This window comes from Schistocerca nitens, chromosome 8, assembly GCF_023898315.1.
Source record: "Schistocerca nitens isolate TAMUIC-IGC-003100 chromosome 8, iqSchNite1.1, whole genome shotgun sequence".
NCBI lineage: Eukaryota > Metazoa > Arthropoda > Insecta > Orthoptera > Acrididae > Schistocerca > Schistocerca nitens.
In genome coordinates, this window is record NC_064621.1 from 178,619,364 (window position 1) to 178,639,374 (window position 20,011).

Below are 20,011 nucleotides of genomic sequence, written 5' to 3' on the forward strand. Positions count from 1 at the left end.
GATGACTATGTTGAGAAATAAATATGTAGACATGAAGAATAAAGATATAGAATGTTAATAACGTTTATTTTTATAAGAAGCATTAAGATTTTTCACTGAAAAAATTCGGAGCCATAATTTCAAGCACTCGCTCATAGTTTTAGATGCAGAAACTCGTCCATGTACACCTTAGGTATCCTCTTTTTGCTGGCTGTGCTTGCTTTTGTGAGAACGTCGTCTCAGTTGCGATTGCTGACGCATTTCTATGAGAGATGAATCAGCACGAATCCTATTTAGTTAATAGTCTATGCGTACTATGCTAAGTCAGCGTGATACTACTGCAGATGGCAGGACGTTTCTGATTGGCCATAACGAGGGCTCGTAAAAGCCGCCACTCCAAGTGTGCGGCGCCGACCGCCGGTGTGCCACGCCGCGTCGCTGCTTCTCTACCGAGACACGGCCAGCTTTAGTAAGTCTCCCAGCTCTGCCAATTACTGAACGTTTCCCGGTGCTTTTAGCTGGCGAATAACGAGTGCGTACACAATAATGACTATGAATTAGTACTCACAAAATGCCGACTCTAAATAAACAACGATTCAACTACGCGGCCCACCATCCCGATTCAGGTTTTCCTCGTTTCCTTAAATGGCTCTAGGGCGGTCGTCGGGGAACTCATTAGTCGACGGAGCCATATATTAACACTACTACGAATGAAATTTATTTTCGCAACCAAAATTTAAAACTTAAACTTCAGTAACGGAAACAGAAATCGCAACGCCGTGAAGGAGTTTAGGACATAAACGAAAAGTTGGTAATCCTGTTAATACATCTGAAAGATCTACATGTACATCTACATCCATACTCCGCAAGCCACCTGACGGTGTGTGGCGGAGCGTATCTTGAGTACCTCTATCGGTTCTACCTTCTATTCCAGTCTCGTATTGTTCGTGGAAAGAAAGATTGTCGGTATGCGTCTGTGTGGGCTCTAATCTCTCTGATTTTATCCTCATGGTCTTTTCGCGAGATATACGTAAGAGGGAGCAATATACTGCTTGACTCCTCGGTGGAGGTATGTTCTCGAAACTTCAACAAAAGCCCTTACTGAGCTACTGAGCCTCTCTCCTGCAGAGTCTTCCACTGGAGTTTATCTCCGTTACGCTTTCGCGATTACTAAATGATCCTGTAACGAAGCGCGCTGCTCTCCGTTGGATCTTCTCTATCTCTTCTATCAACCCTATCTGTTACGGATCCCACACTGGTGACCAATATTCAAGCAGTTGGCGAAGAAGTGTACTGTAACCTACTTCCTTTGTTTTCGGATTGCATTTCCTTAGGATTCTTCCAATGAATCTCAGTCTCGCATCTGCTTTACCGATGATTAATTTTATATGATCATTCCATTTTAAATCACTCCTAATGCCTACTTCCAGATGATTTATTGAATTACAGCTTCCAGTTGCTGACCTGCTATATTGCAGCTAAATGATAAAGGATCTTTCTTTCTATGTATTCACAGCACATTACACTTGTCTACATTGAGATTCAATTGCCATTCCGTGCACCATGCGTCAATTCGTTGCAGATACTTCTGCGTTTCAGTACAATTTTCCATTGTTACAACGTCTCGATATACTACAGCATCATCCGCAAAAAGCCTCAGTGAACTTCCGATGTTATCCACAAGCTCATTTATGTATATTGTGAACAGCAACGGTCCTACGACACTCCCCTGCAGCACACCTGAAATCACTCTTACTTCGGAACACTTCTCTCCATTGAAAATGACGTGCTGCGTTCTGTTATCTAGGAACTCTTCAATCCAATCACACAATTGATCTGATAGTCCATATGCTCTTACTTTGTTCATTAAACGACTGTAGTGAACCGCATCGAACGCCTTTCGGAAGTCAAGAAACACGGCATCTACCTGGGAACCCGTGCCTATGGCCCTCTGAGTCTCGTGGACGAACAGCGCGAGCTGGGATTCACACGATCGTATTTTTCGAAACTCATGCTGAGTTCTACAATTTCTAGTCTCCAGAAAAGTCATTATACTCGAACACAATACGTGCTCCAAAATTTTGCAACTGATCGACATTAGAGATATAGGTCTATAGTTCTGCACATCTGTTCGACGTCCCTTCTTGAAAACGGGGGTGACCTGTGCCCTTTTCCAATCTTTTTGAACGCTAAGCTCTTCTAGAGACCTACGATACATCGCTGCAAGAAGGGGGGGGGGGGGCAAATTCTATTCAGATTTTCCACCAGTAATCCACAATGAGGTTGGGTTTGCTCTAAACATACGCTGTAGCGGTCTAGAGCTTCAGTTACCTATGAGACTGAAGGGGATGAGTTGACGTTAGATAAGAATGCCTTTACGGCGACGAAGACGTACTATCAACAGCTCACTGAGTTTGAAAGAGGTCGTGCAACAGGGCTACGAGATGCTGGGTGTACCCACTGTACATGACCGCTGGCAGCCGTATCCACGAGAATGTACCGTCGCGAGAAGACAGGGCTCCCGACGGCTACGTGGCGCTACCGGGAGGGACGACCGTCGTGTTCGCTATGGGACTCTGGCGCATAGTGTTGCGTCTGCAGCAGCATTTGGAACAGCAGTTGGCACCACAGTGACACAACGAATTGTTACAAATCGGTTACTTCAAGGACGCTCTTAGCCAGAGGCCCTGTAGCGTGGATTCTGCTGACCCCAAACCACTACGACTTCAGTGGGGTCATGCGAGACCTCATTGGAGGGCACGGTAGAGGTCTGTAGATAGGTTGAACAAAACATGATACAACACATAACATCGTTATTACTTATTGATAAAATTAAATTGTAAGATATTCATGAAATTAAATAATGGCAATGACTGACGGACACTAATGTGAACAATGGAGTTGCATTTTCTTGGAAAGTTAGGGAAGTCACGTTTTTATGTTGTTTTTAATGTTAGGAACGATTAGAGGCTCTCATCAATAAGATCTCTTCTCAGTTTACCCTTGGTAAGGCTCATCCTTCCAACCTCACTTCAAAATAGACTCGCTCAGGCCGAAAACCGACTTCTGCGCGTGGCCCACGAAGTTTCAGTGGCACTGTACGTGCGCGACCGCACGTTATGTTTTGTGGAAGAGTCATACACAAGGGGCCAAAAAGCCGCTGTTTACGGACAACTGCTCTAAGAAAATGCCGGGATTGTTCCTTTGGAAGGTTCAAATGGTTCAAATGGCTCTCAGCACTATGCGACTTAACTTCTGAGGTCATCAGTCGCCTAGAACTTAGAACTAATTAAACCTAACTAACCTAAGGACATCACACACATCCATGCCCGAGGCAGGATTCGAACCTGCGACCGTAGTGGTCGCTCGGCTACAGACTGTAGCGCCTAGAACCGGACGGCCACTCCGGCCGGCTCCTTTGGAAGGGCACGGCTGATTTCTTTTCCCATCCTTGAATCATTGCAAGCTTGTGCTCCGTCTCTGAACATCTTGATGTCGACGGGACAATAAACCCAAATCTTCCTGCCCCCTGTTAAGCGAACAAGGCGTTTTCTCATTCCTAAATTATCCTTTTGCTACGATAAAACTCTGTCTCAGTGACACGCTGTCAATTTACCAGGCACTCGAAAGTCTTTTTCCTTCATATAGTGATGTGTATTACACTATGTTCAATGTCCGCTGTGTTTCCTCCACCAAAAAAAAAAAAAAAACAACCACACACACACACACAAAATCATATTACTAGCTAATCAGAATTTATTATGTAGAATAAGAGTTGTCAAAACAGATATGTTTTCAATTTTGTGTTTGTGGTTAATTTGATCACGGCATCTATTAAGTCCTTTCCGTCACTGGAGGTCAAAGTTTGTTATGCATGAACACTGCACTTCTAGCTAAAAGCTTCTTTTCAGATAGGCCAACAGGACGCATTACATCATTGACTGTCCTATTATATTTTCCCGTTTTCTGCTGCACAACGATTTCATAGCTCGTTATTTACATACGAGTATCGTATCGGCAGTCTGCCATTTTCAGGTAATTCTGTGATATACAATACAGTTTTTTCGTATGGAACTACAAATGTATGTTTGATGGGCTATATGGCTTACGTTTATTTTTTATTTTTGTAGATATTAACATTTTTAAAGTGTTACAGGCCAGTATCTCGGAGTGTGTGTTGAGACCTTTTATTTTTCATTTTTATTTATTTATTTATTTATTTGCAGGTACGTTCGTTTGACAGCACAATCCACTCCAGTGACACAGAATGTGTTTGCACTAAATTTATAATTCATATTTGCGGAAGTTCAGTGGTAATAGCTATATACAAACTTCAAGTTATTCTACGCTTTCATAGATTTGCTTTGTGTTGAGGGTTCTACTGTTATTTTATTTATTTCCTGACATCGTGACGCGCCAAAAATTACCTTTTCTCTTTTAAGACGCAATACCAGCATAATTCCTAATGCACAAGAAGAACTAAGGCACAAGCAATATTTAGAAGACTTTACTGACATTGAAAGGGAAAGGGTAATTTTCAGCGTTTCGCGATGCCATGAAGTAAATAGAAACAGTAAGGGCAATTGCCACGACGTCAATAAGTTGAACCCGATGTCCATCATCTTAACTACCCCAAAGCATTACTTCTTCAGGATGTTTTTATTCTGCTCAGAACTGGAATCATAGAATACAGTGAGTTCACACACAGAGCCAGGCACAATTTCCGAACAGAAATGCCACGACATTGAAAACACTTTATCAGGTCCTCTGTCGGAAAGCGTTTCGTCGTATGTACAAAATACATATTTCCCAGAAGAAAGCTAATGAGTACTGAACGAATAAAATGATAGCTGCCTGCGATAATACGCTTCATTGGTAGAAATATTACGAAGCGGAAGATTTTTATGGTTATTCACACAGATTGCTTTGTTAATCTTGGAGTTTCTGGACTTCAAACGTTGTGAACGTTTAGTCTCGTAAGACGTGTCTGCTTTCGTCTTATGCAGTGCATTTTAAGTCGTTAGATGTTGTGTCTTTTGCAAAGCTTGTATCTGAGTTGCATTTTTCTTGTTGTTTATCTGTTTATTTGTTAGAACAAATTTGTCACACACTGAAAAGGTGTCAGTTCTGAAGTACCAAAAACTTACGTTGTAGTTCGTCACAAAAATCAGTCCATATTGTTCGTATGACACAGTGTCCGAAAGATTTTTCTCTGAATGTAACAGACATTAACTACCGAATACTAACTTGTTCTGGTTAATACAACCATTTGCTATCGTGAATGCTGCAATATGATTTCCGGCCCCTCAGCGACTGTATAATGTGACGTTGCACTTTGGATACGGTTCTTTCTGTAAGTTTTAGTCTAGAGTTATGTTTTCCTCAGTCTCCGTATCTACTTTACTTGTAGTTGCGAATGCCTTTCTAAGAATAAAGACGTTTGTTGGCAATGCAGTGCCAAGAATGCTGGTTGACATACCTGAACATCCTGTATTCGTCCATCTCTGTCAATACGTACCTTACAGACTAAGGAAAAATCATGACATGTAGATTCATCCGGAATTTTCTTTGGTCTTCTTAGCATTATAGGATCACCGAGAAATCCAGTCATGTGAGTTTTGTGAAACACGGGAAGCCATTTGATTGCATTTCTTTATTTATCTGTTCCTTCCTTTAAATGGAACATTCCGAAAACATCTCAATCGTAAGTACTTACAATCGTTCAACTGTAATGTGACTCGAGGCCTGTAATCTTTTTGCATTTTTGATAGCTTCATTTCACTTAATGAATAACTTTATGCACAATCTCCGTACCAGTAGCACGTGAGTGTTTCTGCTTAACTTACCGCGAAAAACTCATTTTCCGGCGTACTTCGCATGCACACAGAGGCGCAGATTTGTATCAGCCTTTTCTTCATTACTAAGCAATGTAACAGTTCGAACTTCGTTTACAATGTGTGAGCAACTCCTTAAAAACAGAGACAGAGAGGTCCTGGCAAGAAATATCCTGAGAAATGAAGCAAATAGGCTACTTTTAAACAGATACAGTAATTCAATGTGAAAACCAAGTGTCACACTGTATGCTGTTAATTAAACCTTTATTAATATATATGGGAAACACCTGCGTAATGATCACGTCCATGATGTAGAGGTTTGGTTATCATTGCTAAAAAAAATGAGTTACATACTTAGAGCAAAATATTCATTTTACGGAGTTCTAGGCTATTGAGACTATTTCGTTATTCACAATGCGATCTTTTGCACATGCTACTATAGTAGGTATTAATTTTATTGCTCATTAATAAACTAAACTCCGCCCGCACAGGCCATGAAGACCCAACGGTACCGACCGATCGCCTTGTCTTCCTGAGCCCACAGGCGTCACTGGATGCGGATATGGAGGGGCATGTGGTCGACACACCGCTCTCCCGGCAGCATGTCAGTTTACGAGACCGGAGCCGCTACTTCTCAGTCAAGTAGCTCCTCAGTTTGCCTCACAAGGGCTTAGCGCAGCCCGCTTGCCAACAGCGCCCTGCAGACCGGATGGTCACCCATCAAAGTGCTAGCCCAGCCCGACAGCGCTTAACTTCGGTGATTTGATGGGAACCGATGTTACCACTGCGCAAGGCCGTAATTACTCAGTAATAACATCGGAAAAGCCTACTGGTGACTTTTTCTTTGTGTCATCAGTCTTCTGACTGGTTTGATGCCACCCGCCACAAATTCCTCTACCAACAAATTCCAGTACCAACGTTTTCACATCAGAATAGCAGTTATAACCTGCGACCTCAATTATTTTCGGAACGTATTCCAATCTCTGTCTTCTACTTCAGCTTTCACCTTCTGAAGCGCCCTGTAGTACCATGGAAGCTATTCCCTGATGTCTTAAAGGCGTCCTATCATCCTGTCCCTTATCAGTTTTTCCACATACCTCTTTTCTTGCCTATTCTGCGGTGAACCTCCTCATTCCTTACCTTATGAGCCACCTAATTTGCAACATTCTTCTGTAACACCACATCTCAAATATTTCGATTCTCTTCTTTTCCAGTTTTCCCATAGTCAATGTTTCACTACTGTACAATGTTTTGCTCCAACTTTCGTTCTCAAATACTTCTTCCTCACATTAAGGCCTATGTTTGATACTAGTAGACTTCTCTGGGCAAGGAATGCCATTTTTGCCAATAGTGGACTGTTTTTTTTATTTCCTCCTTGCTTTATCCATAATGGGTTATTTTGCTGCCTTGTTGATGTTGTTGTTGTTGTTGTTACTGCTGCTGTTGCGGTCTTCAGTCCGAAGACTGGTTTGCTGCAGCTTAATCCGTGCAAGCGTCTTCATCTCCGAATAACTGCAGCAACCGACATCCTTCTTAATCTACTTGGGACATTTATCTCTTGGTATCCCTCTACAACTTTTACTCCCACACTTCCATACCAATACTAAATTGGTAATTCCTTGATAGCCTCCAATGTGTCCAAACAATCGATCTCTATTTTCATTCAAGTTGTGCCACAAATTTCTATTTTCCCAATTCAGTTCAGTACCTCCTCATTAGTTACGTTATCTACCCATCCTCTTCAGCACTCTTCTATAGCACCACATTTTAAAAGCTTCTACTCATTCCTTGACTAAAACGTTTGTCGTCCATGTTCACTTCCATATATGGTTAGACTCCAGACAAATACGTTCAGAAAGGTCTTCCTAACACTTTAGTCAATCTTCGACATTAACAACGTTCTTCATGTCATTGCCAGACTACATTTTATATCCTCTCTACTTCGGCCACCATCAGTTATTTTGCTTCCCAAACAGCAAACCTCATCTATTATTTTAAGTGCCTCGTTTCCAAACCATCCTCCTTTCAAGACACTGTCCATTCCATTCAGCCGCTCTTCCAAGTCCTTTACTACCTGTCAAAGTCCTTTACTACCTCTGACAGATTTAGAATATCATCAGGAAACCTCACAGTTTTTATCCCTTCTTCATGGGATTTAATTCCTATTCTAAATTATTCTTTGGTTTCCTTTAGTTCTTGCTCAACGTGCAGATTGAGTGTCATTGGGGATACGCTAAAACCCTCTCTCACACACCTCTCAACCACTGCTTCCCTTTCATGCCCCTCGATACTTACAACTGCCGCCTGGTTTCTGTATAAATTGTAAACAGCTTTCGCTCCCTGTGTTTTAGGGTAGCTACGTTCAGAATTTCAAAGAGAGTATTGCAGCCAACACTGTCTATAAATGTTATGAACATAGGTTTGCTTTTGCTTAACCTGCCTTCTAAGGTAATACTAAGATAAGCTGTAAGGTCAATATTGCCTCGCATGTTCCTGCTTTCTTCTGTAAGGAATTCGTGCCAGTATTTTGCAACCATCACTTATTAAACTGATAGTTCTCTAATTTTCCCACCTATTAGCAACTGATTTCTTTGGCATCGGAATTATTACATTCTTCTTTAGGACTGAGGGTATTTCGCGTGTCCCATATCTCTTGCTCACCAGATTGAAGAGTTTTATAGTGGCAGGCTCTCCAAAGGCTATCAGTAGTCCTGACGGAATATCGTCTACTCCCCGGGCCTTGTTTCCATTTAGTATTTCAGTGCTCTGCCAAATTCTTCTCGCAGTATTACATCTCCTCTTCATCTACGTCCTCTTACATATCTATAATATTGCCTTCAAGTTCATCTCCCTTGTACAGACCTTCTACATGCTCCTTCCACCTTTCAGCTTTCCATTCTTTGATTAGTACTGGTTTTCCACCTGAGTTCTTGATATTCATGCAGCCGCATCTTTTTTCTCCAAAGGGCTCTTTAATTTTCCTATAGGCGGTCTCTGTCTTTCCCATAGTGAAATATGCTTCTAAATCCTTTCGTCTGCCCTCTACCCATTCCTGCTTAGCTATTTAGCGCTTCCTGTCAATCTCATTTTTAGATATTTGTATTCCCTTTCGTCTGCTTCATTTGTTGAATTTTTAAATTTCTCCCTTCAAAATTTAATATCTCCTGTGCTATCCAAGGATTTCTACCAGCGCTTGCCTTTTGATTCTTTGCTGCCTTCGCTACTTCAAGTTAACCATTCGTCTTCTACTGTATTCCTTTCCTCCGTTCCAGTCAACCATTACCCAATACTCCCTCTGTAACTGCCTGCGTAGCAGAATTCCTTTAACTTCGCCTACTTCGTGATTACCAGTTTTGTTGTTAAGTATCTAGCTGCTCTTATTTCTGCTAATTCTCATTACTTTCGTCTTTCTTCGATTTACTCTCAATCCATATTCCTCACACATTACACTATTCATCCCATTCAACCGCTTCTGTATTCTTCTTCACTTTCACTGAGGATAGCAATGTCGTCAGCGGATCTTATCATTAATAAATACCCTTTCACACTAAATTTTAATCACACTCGTGAACCTTTCTTTTATGACCGTCATTGCTTCTTCGATACATAGCCGGAACAGTAGGCGCGAAAGACTACATCCTTGTCTTACGCCCTTTTTTAATCCGAGCATTTCGTTCTTCGTCTTCCAGTCCTGTTGTTTCCTCTCGGTCCTTGTACGTATTGTTTATTACCCGCTTCTCTCTGTAGCTTACCCCTAATTTCCTGAGAATTTCGAACATCTCGAAACATTTTTCATGTGGAACGAGTTTTCCACGTCGATAAATCCTATGAACGCGCCTTGATTTTGCTTCAGTCTTACTTCCATTATCAACCGCAACGTGAGAACTGCCTCTCTGGTCCTACTAATCGTCATCTGACATATTCCCAATTTTCTTTGCCATTCTCCTGTATATTGGAGGCATGAACTGTCATAAAGTCTGACGGTATGTCGTTAGTGTCATATATTTTGCTCACCACTGTGAATAGTCGTTTTGATGCGTCATTGAATTGCAGATCGCTGAAGCATGCTTTCAAAAGCGAATTCACGTGTTTTGCTGTTATTGGCTACACACTGAATTTCAAAGTGAGAAAATATGTAACCTACAGAGACGCTGACGCACTGACTGTCTAATAAAACAACAACTCAATTCTGCATGGAAAATATACCTCTATGTAGTTTTGTTTCTTCTACATTTCAAAAATATTTCACTTTATTGGCATTCATATGTCATGACAGAATGACTTGCTTATTTATATTCTCAGTGCACACATTTATGGCTTAGCAAAGAAACATTACGTAAGTTTTCTTTGTTTGCAAACGTGAACACAAAACATGTTATGGGTATCATTTAAAAGATGAAACCGTAACAATTGAGAATCTACCAATAAGCAAACAAGCATTGTTTTCAATGTTCAAGATTCATCAGCTATCGACGCAAATACGGTAAAAGAGGGGCTACGAAAGCACTCTATTCGTATCACATACTTTTCTTCTTTGTTATTGTAAATGTATAAACAAAAAGAAAGCTACATTTACGAGGGCAAATGCGCCATATTACTGGATCAAATGCACCTCTAATAACAGAGAAACATTTGAACATGGCTTGCTGGCGTTATGTTTCACCGTAAGCACTGTAACATTTACTATTTAAATGAACCCTTATGACCACACGACAGAAAGAGCGAACAGAACATAACCGTAAACAGTCTCCATGTAAACTATACTCCGCTAATGTTTTGGGGTGCCTAACACGGCGGCGGCGTCTTCAAAACAACGTACAGCGTAAGGCTGTAGCGCCACCTTCCCCTATTTTCATATCCGTGTGTTAGACCCGCAGCACAAAGTACATCTTTGCACAGTACATGACGACACAGAATAATGTCTTTGTCTGTGTAACTATTATCACTGAAATTTCGCGAATATGAATCGTAACTTCATATATATGTCATTCGAGGGTACTGTGCTGTCAAACGAACAGAAAAGTGCACAGAATATATAAACTTGTGACAAGCCTAAATGGCACGGAAACTGATAAACAATCTCAACAGACACTCCAATACCCTATCCTGTGGCACTTAACTATGGAAATATCTACGAAAATAGACGTAACCCATGTAAATTATATTTTATAATTTTATACAGAAAAATGTTTTTTATATTGGAGAATTGCTTGTAAATGACAAACAGTTGATAAGAGATTTGTCGTACGTAAATGACGAGCTAATGAAAATCATTGTGCAACAGAAAACTGTAAAATGTGTAATATGTAATTCGATCCTTTCTGTCCGATACCAAGGGTGCGTGATGGATACTGTAAGTCTTATTTTCTTCTTGTGTAACAATTGCGAATGTCACTGATGATTTTGAACTGAGATTGTTGACAACTAACTTCATAAAGGAGTATACGGATTGTGCGGCGTGTGTTAGAATGCCCAACTACTCAAAAAGCTGTTACAAAAAGTTCTAGAGTGGATACCACTGCGATATCGGCCGCCACCCGGTCGGCCTCACTTTAAAACACGCGCGTCACCAACCACGTTTCCTAAAGCCGCCACGGCGACACTAGGGTACGGCCACGAACGCTTACGCCGCTACTAATGATATGCAAACAGCCCCTCTCCGTAACTACAGGGCAGATCAATTTAAGATATAACTTCGATGAACACACCCCATTTTAAGTGTTTGCCATGTCATAACATTTATAGATTTCCGTAGTTATCAGGGAGACGAGTGGAAACCTTAAACCAGAGGCTCAGACGATTCTGCGGGGATCTGGGGTGCAAATTTCTCGACCTCCGCTATCGGGTGGAGAAATGTAGGGTCCCCCTGAATAAGTCAGGCGCCGGCCGAAGTGGTCGCCGGCGCGGTAGCTCAGCGTGTTCGGTCAGAGGGCTAGCTGCCCTCTGTAATAAAAAACTGAGTTAATAGATCAACAACGAACTGAAACGGGTGTCTTTCGACGTCCGCCCAGAGCAGATACAGCGAACGAAAACGAACAAAATGAGATTTAAAAAAAAAAAAAAAAAGAAAGAAAGAAAGTGGCCGTGCGGTTAAAGGCGCTGCAGTCTGGAACCGCAAGACCGCTACGGTCGCAGGTTCGAATCCTGCCTCGGGCATGGATGTTTGTAATGTCCTTAGGTTAGTTAGGTTTAACTAGTTCTAAGTTCTAGGGGACTAATGACCTCAGCAGTTGAGTCCCATAGTGCTCAGAGCCATTTGAACCATTTTTTTTGAATAAGTCAGGCGTGCACTACACGCAAGAAGCGGCTACAAGGGTAGCGGAGTACGTGTGGAGTGCACATGTGGGTTTTTTTGGTTAGAGAATTCCCTCCCTAGGACCGACAAGACGCCCCCTGGGACGCGACAAGGTAGCAGTAGGCAAAACGCAACAGGGAATGACAATATTAATGCGGTAATAATAAACTGCAGGAGCGTCTATAGAAAGGTCCCAGAAGTGCTCTCATTAATCAACGGTCACAATGCCCACGTAGTACTAGGGACGGAAAGTTGGCTGAAACCAGATGTAAACAGTAACGAAATTCTAAACTCAGATTGGTTTGTGTACCGCAGAGACAGGCTGGACAGTGAAGGGGGAGGCGTGTTTATAGCGATAAAAAGTGCAATATTATCGAAGGAAATTGACAGAGATCCGAAATATGAAATAATTTGGGTGAAGGTAACGGTTAAAGCTGGCTCAGACATGGTAATTGGATGTCTCTATAGGCCCGCTGGTTCAGCAGCTGTTGTGGCAGAACACCTGGAGGAAAATTTGGAAAATATTTCGAGTAGATTCCTCGACCATGTTATAGTTTTGGGTGGAGATTTTAATTTACCAGATATAGACTGGGAGACTCAAACGTTTATAACGGGTGGCAGGGACAAAGAATCCGGTGAAATTTTTTTAAGTGAATTATCTGAAAACTACCTTGATCAGTTAAACAGCGAACCGACTCGTGGCGATAACATATTAGACCTCCTGGCGACAAACAGACCCGAACTATTTGGAACAGTTAACGCAGAACAGGGAAACAGCATCGGTGATTTCAGCCACTACAGTTTAGCAAAAGTGACAAAAAGCAGATTTGAGAGTACTTGACGGCTCAACACGAAAGTCTTATCTCAAGTACAGATAGTGTTGAGGATCAGTGGGCAAAGTTCAAAACCATCGTACAATATGCATTAGATGAGTATGTGCCAAGCAAGATCGTAAGAGATGGGAAAGAGCCAGGGATACAACAACCGAACTAGAAAACTGCTACGGAAGCAAAGGGAACTGCACAGCAAACATAAACATAGCCAAAGCCAGACAAACAAAAACTACACGAAGCGAAATGTAGTGTGAGAAGGGCTATGTGAGAGGCGTTCAATGAATTCGAAAGTAATGTTCTATGTACTTATGTCAAAGCTGTAGGTGGATCAAAACAAAATGTCCAGACACTCTGTGACCAAAATGGTACTGAAACAGAGGTTAACAGGCCGAAATACTAAAAGTCTTTTTCCAAAGCTGTTTCACAGAGGAAGACTGCTCTGTAGTTCCTTCTCTATATTATCGCACAGATGACAAAATGGTAGATATCGAAATAGATGACAGAAGGATAGAAAAACAATTAAAATTGCTCAAAAGAGGAAAGGCCGCTGGACCTGATGGGATACCAGTTCGATTTTACACAGAGTGCGTGAAGGAACTTGCCCCCCCCCCTCCCCCCCCCCCCCTTTTTGCAGCGGTGTACCGTAGGTCTCTAGAAGAGTGTAGCGTTCCAAAAAATTAGAAAAGGGCACAGATCATTCCCGTTTTCAAGAAGGGACGTCGAACAGATGTGCAGAACTATTGACCCATATCTCTAACGTCGATCAGTTGTAGAATTTTGTAACGTGTTATGTTCAAATATAATGACTTTTCTGGAGACTAGAAATCTGTTGTTGTTGTTGTGGTCTTCAGTCCTGAGACTGGTTTGATGCAGCTCTCCACGCTACTCTATCCTGTGCAAGCTTCTTCATCTCCCAGTACGTACTGCAGCCTACATCCTTCTGAATCTGCTTATTGTTTCATCTCTTGATCTCCCTCTACGATTTTTACCCTCCACGATGCCCTCCAATACTAAACTGGTGATCCCTTGATGCCTCAGAACATGTCCTACCAACCGATCCCTTCTTCTAGTCAAGTTGTGCCACAAACTCCTCTTCTCCCCAATCCTACTCAGTACCTCCTCATTAGTTATGTGATCTACCCATCTAATCTTCAGCATTCTTCTGTAGCACCACATTTCGAAAGCTTCTATTCTCTTCTTGTCCAAACTAGTTATCGTCCATGTTTCACTTCCATACATGGCTACACTCCATACATATACTTTCAGAAACGACTTCCTGACACTTAAATCTATACTCAATGTTAACAAATTTCTCTTCTTCATAAACGTTTTCCTTGCCATCGCCAGTCTACATTTTATATCCTCTCTACTTCGACCATCATCAATTATTTTGCTCCCCAAATAGCAAAACTCCTTTACTACTTTAAGTGTCTCATTTCCTAATCTAATTCCCTCAGCATCACCCGACTTAATTCGACTACATTCCATTATCCTTGTTTTGCTTTTGTTGATGTTCATCTTATATCCTCCTTTCAAGACACTGTCCATTCCGAGCAACTGCTCTTCCAAGTCCTTTGCTGTCTCTGACAGAATTACAATGTCATCGGCGAACCTCAAAGTTTTTATTTCTTCTCCATGGATTTTAATACCTACTCCGAATTTTTCTTTTGTTTCCTTTATTGCTTGCTCAATATACAGATTGAATAACATCGGGGAGAGGCTACAACCCTGTCTCACTCCCTTCCCAACAACTGCCTCCCTTTCATACCCCTAGACTTTTATAACTGCCACCTGGTTTATGTAAAAATTGTAAATAGCCTTTCGCTCCCTGTATTTTACCCCTGCCACCTTCAGAATTTGAAAGAGAGTATTCCAGTCAACTTTGTCAAAAGCTTTCTCGGAATCTACAAATGCTAGAAACGTAGGTTTGCCTTTTCTTAATCTAGCTTCTAAAATGAGTCGTAGAGTCAGTATTGCCTCACGTGTTCCAATATTTCTACGGAATACGAACTGATCTTCCCCCAAGGTCGGCTTCTACCAGTTTTTCCATTCGTCTGTAAAGAATTCGTGTTAGTATTTTGCAGCTGTGACTTATTAAACTGATAGTTCGGTAATTTTCACATCTGTCAACGCCTGCTTTCTTTGGGATTGGAATTATTATATTCTTCTTGAAGTCTGAGCGTATTTCGTCTGTCTCATACATTTTGCTCATCAGATGGTAGAGTTTTGTCAGGACTGGCTCTCCCAAGGCTGTCAGTAGTTCTAATGGAATGTTGTCTACTCCCGGGGCCTTGTTTCGACTCAGGTCTTTCAGCGCTCCGTCAAACTCTTCACGCAGTATCATATCTCCCATTTCATCTTCATCTACATCCTCTTCCATTTCCATAATATTGCCCTGAAGTACATCGCCCTTGTATAGACACCATATATACTCCTTCCACCTTTCTGCTTTCCCTTCTTTGCTTAGAACTGGGTTTCCATCTGAGCTCTTGATATTCATGCAAGTGGTTCTCTTGTCTCCAAATGTCTCTTTAATTTTCCTGTAGGCAGTATCTATCTTACCTGTAGTGAGATAAATCTCTACATCCTTACATTTGTCCTCTAGCCATCCCTGCTTAGCCATTTTGCGCTTCCTGTCGATCTCATTTTTGAGAGGTTTGTATTCCTTTTTGCCTGCTTCATTTACTGCATTTTTATATTTTCTCCTTTCGTCAATTAAATACAATATTTCTTCTATCACCCAAGGATTTCTAATAGCCCTCGTCTTTTTACCTGCTTGATCCCCTGCTGCCTTCACTACTTCATCCCTCAAAGCTACCCATTCTTCTTCTACTGTGTTTCTTTCCCCCATTCTTGTCAATTGTTCCCTTATGCTCTCCCTGAAACTCTGTACAACCTCTGGTTTAGTCAGTTTATCCAGGTCCCATCTCCTTAAATTCCCATCTTTTTGCAGTTTCTTCAGTTTTAATCTACAGTTCATAACCAATAGATTGTGGTCAGAGTCCACATCTGCCCTTGGAAATGTCTTACAATTTAAAACCTGGTTCCTAAATCTCTGTCTTACCATTATATAATCTGTCTGAAACCTGTCAGTATCTCCAGGGTTCTTCCATGTATACAACCTTCTTTTATGATTCTTGAACCAACTGTTAGCTATGATTAAGTTGTGCTCTGTGCAAAATTCCTCCAGGCGGCTTCTTCTTCCATGTATTACCCCCATTCCATATTCACCTACTACGTTTCCTCTCCCTTTTCCTACTGTCGAATTCCAGTCACCCATGACTATTAAATTTTCGTCTCCCTTCACTATCTCAGTAATTTCTTTTATTTCATCATACATTTCTTCAATTTCTTCGTCATCTGCAGAGCTACTTGGCATATAGACTTGTACTACTGTCGTAGGCGTGGGCTTCGTGTCTAGCTTGGCCACAACAATGCGTTCGCTGTGCTGTTTGTAGTAGCTTACCCGCATTCCTATTGTTTTATTCATTATTAAACCTACTCCTGCATTGCCCCTATATGGTTTGTATTTATAACCCTGTATTCACCTGACCAAAAGTCTTGTTCCTCCTGCCACCGAAATTCACTAATTCCCACTATATCCAACATCAACCTATCCATTTCCTTTTTTAAATGTTCTGCCCGATTTAGGGATCTGACATTCCACGCTCCGATCCGTAGAACGCCAGTTTTCTTTCTCCTGATAACGACGTCCTCCTGAGTAGTCCCCGCCCGGAGATCCGAATGGGGGACTATTTTACCTCCGGAATATTTTACCCAAGAGGACGCCATCATCATTTATCCATACAGTAAAGCTGCATGCCCCCGGGAGAAATTACGGCCGTAGTTTCCCCTTGCTTTCAGCCATTCGCAGTACCAGCACAGCAAGGCCGTTTTGGTTAGCCTTACAAGGCCACATCAGTCAATCATCCTGACTGTTTCTCCTGCAACTACTGAAAAGGCTGCTGCCCCTGTTCAGGAACCATATGTTTGTCTGGCCTCTCAACAGATACCCCTCCGTTGTAGTTGCACCTACTGTACGGCTATCTGTATCGCTGAGGCACGCAAGCCTCCCCACCAACGGTAGGGTCTATGGTTCATGGGGTGGGACTAGAAATCTACTCTGCAGGAATCAGAATGGGTTTCGAAGAAGACGATCGTGTGAAATACAGCTCGCGCTATTCGTCCACGAGACTCAGAGGGCCATAGACACGAGTTCCCAGGTAGATGCCGTGTTTCTTGACTTCCGCAAGGCGTTTGATACAGTTCCCCACAGCCGTTTAATGAACGAAGTAAGAGCATATGGACTATCAGACCAATTGTGTGATTGGATTGAAGAGTTCCTAGTTAACAGAACGCAAGATGTCATTCTCAATGGAGAGAAGTCTACCGAAGTAAGAGTGATTTCAGGTGTGCCGCAGGGGAGTGTCGTAGGACCGTTTCTATTCACAATATACATGACCTTGTGGATAACATTGGAAGTTCACTGAGGCTTTTTGCGGATGATGATGTAGTATATCGAGAGGTTGTAACAATGGAAAATTGTACTGAAATGCAGGAGGATCTGCAACGATTTGACGCATGGTACAGGGAATGGCAACTGAATCTGAATGTAGACAAGTGTAATGTGCTGCGAATACATTAAAAGAATGATGCTTTATTATTTAGCTACAATATAGCAGGTCAGCAACTGGAAGCAGTTTATTCCATAAATTATCTGGGAGTGATTTAAAATGGAATGATCATAAAAAATTAATCGTCGGTAAAGCAGATGCCAGACTGAGATACATTGGAAGAATCCTAAGGAAATGCAGACCGAAAACAAAGGAAGTAGGTTACAGTACACTTGTTCGCCCACTGCTTGAGTACTGCTCACCGGTGTGGAATTCGTACCAGATAGGGTTGATAGAAGAGATACAGAAGATTCAACGGAGAGCAGCGCGCTTCGTTTCAGGATCATTTAGTAATCGCGAAAGCGTTACAGAGATGACAGATAAACTCGAGTGGCAGACTCTGCAAGAGAGACGCTCAGTAGCTCGGTACGGGCTTTTGTTGAAGTTTCGAGAACATAACTTGACCGAGGAGTCAAGCAGTATATTTCTCCCTCCTACGTATATCTCGCGAAGAGCCCATGAGGATAAAATCAGAGAGATTAGAGCCCACGCGGAGGCTTACCGACAATCTGTATCCGCGAACAATACGAGCCTGGAATACAAGGGAGAACCGATAGAGGTACTCAAGGTACCCTCCACCACACACCGTCAGGTGGTTGGCGGAGTATGTATGTAGATGTAGATGTAAGGAGTAGTCATTGTATTGAAGACTGACTGAATTGTGAACCTTTGTATCTGTTCATATTTCAGCAGTTCAATCTACTGTTAGCAGCTTAGTTGCAACTACAGCAAACAAAGTTATGTATTACTTCTACTATTTGACATTAGATGTATGATAAACTGATAGCTGAGTTATCCGGCCACGAATCGCTCCTGTTCCTCGCTCCTGTACCCACTAACGAACCACAAAGCGTACAAAGGAAGTTATAACAACCACATTACCCTTATTACGCGATTCTGTGCAGCAAACACTTTTTCCCTCAGATTTGTACGGCACTTTTGACTGAAAACTGGAAAATCAGTTCAACCATGTGATATTTATGTCCGTCAAAATGTCGTGTTATTCACAACACAAATGTCTAAAGTTTGCGATCTGTATTGTATGTGGCTTCTGGTTAAGGTTATTATCAGTATAAACAGGTGAAACAGAGTATTCTGTTTCATTTGTTGACTTAACCCTAAACAATATTTATAACGGTCGGATCAGATCTTGTGCAGTATAACATTACATGTTTTTTGTTTTATCTAAGTTTGGTGACAATCCGTTTCCAGAAGACCACCAACTAATTATTTTATTTAAATATTAAATGTCCTAGAGTTGAAGTTTCTCCATTAAGCATGATTATAATAGCTGCATCAGAAGCAAAGGGAATCATTTCTTCCTTCCGAGTACATGGTGAAATCAGTTATACATACACTCCTGGAAATGGAAAAAAGAACACATTGACACCGGTGTGTCAGACCCACCATACTTGCTCCGGACACTGCGTGAGGGCTGTACAAGCAATGATCACACGCACGGCACAGCGGACACACCAGGAACCGCGGTGGTGGCCGTCGAATGGCGCTAGCTGCGCAGCATTTGTGCACCGCCGCCGTCAGTGTCAGCCAGTTTGCCGTGGCATACGGAGCTCCATCGCAGTCTTTAACACTGGTAGCATGCCGCGACAGCGTGGACGTGAACCGTATGTGCAGTTGACGGACTTTGAGCGAGGGCGTATAGTGGGCATGCGGGAGGCCGGGTGGACGTACCGCCGAATTGCTCAACACGTGGGGCGTGAGGTCTCCACAGTACATCGATGTTGTCGCCAGTGGTCGGCGGAAGGTGCACGTGCCCGTCGACCTGGGACCGGACCGCAGCGACGCACGGATGCACGCCAAGACCGTAGGATCCTACGCAGTGCCGTAGGGGACCGCACCGCCACTTCCCAGCAAATTAGGGACACTGTTGCTCCTGGGGTATCGGCGAGGACCATTCGCAACCGTCTCCATGAAGCTGGGCTACGGTCCCGCACACCGTTAGGCCGTCTTCCGCTCACGCCCCAACATCGTGCAGCCCGCCTCCAGTGGTGTCGCGACAGGCGTGAATGGAGGGACGAATGGAGACGTGTCGTCTTCAGCGATGAGAGTCGCTTCTGCCTTGGTGCCAATGATGGTCGTATGCGTGTTTGGCGCCGTGCAGGTGAGCGCCACAATCAGGACTGCATACGACCGAGGCACACAGGGCCAACACCCGGCATCATGGTGTGGGGAGCGATCTCCTACACTGGCCGTACACCACTGGTGATCGTCGAGGGGACACTGAATAGTGCACGGTACATCCAAACCGTCATCGAACCCATCGTTCTACCATTCCTAGACCGGCAAGGGAACTTGCTGTTCCAACAGAACAATGCACGTCCGCATGTATCCCGTGCCACCCAACGTGCTCTAGAAGGTGTAAGTCAACTACCCTGG

The 20,011-nt window shown here is 42.6% G+C and overlaps 1 protein-coding gene across 1 annotated transcript in view; it reads left to right on the forward strand.

The window, feature by feature from the left end:
- Window positions 1-403: 403 nt before the first annotated feature.
- Window positions 404-20,011, forward strand: part of LOC126199357 (probable cytochrome P450 6a13) — a 251,063-nt gene continuing 231,455 nt past the window's right edge. Inside the window, exon 1 of the mRNA XM_049936222.1 lies at window positions 404-448. The gene's annotated coding sequence lies outside the window, so the exon portion shown is untranslated. The remainder of the gene's footprint in view (window positions 449-20,011) is intronic.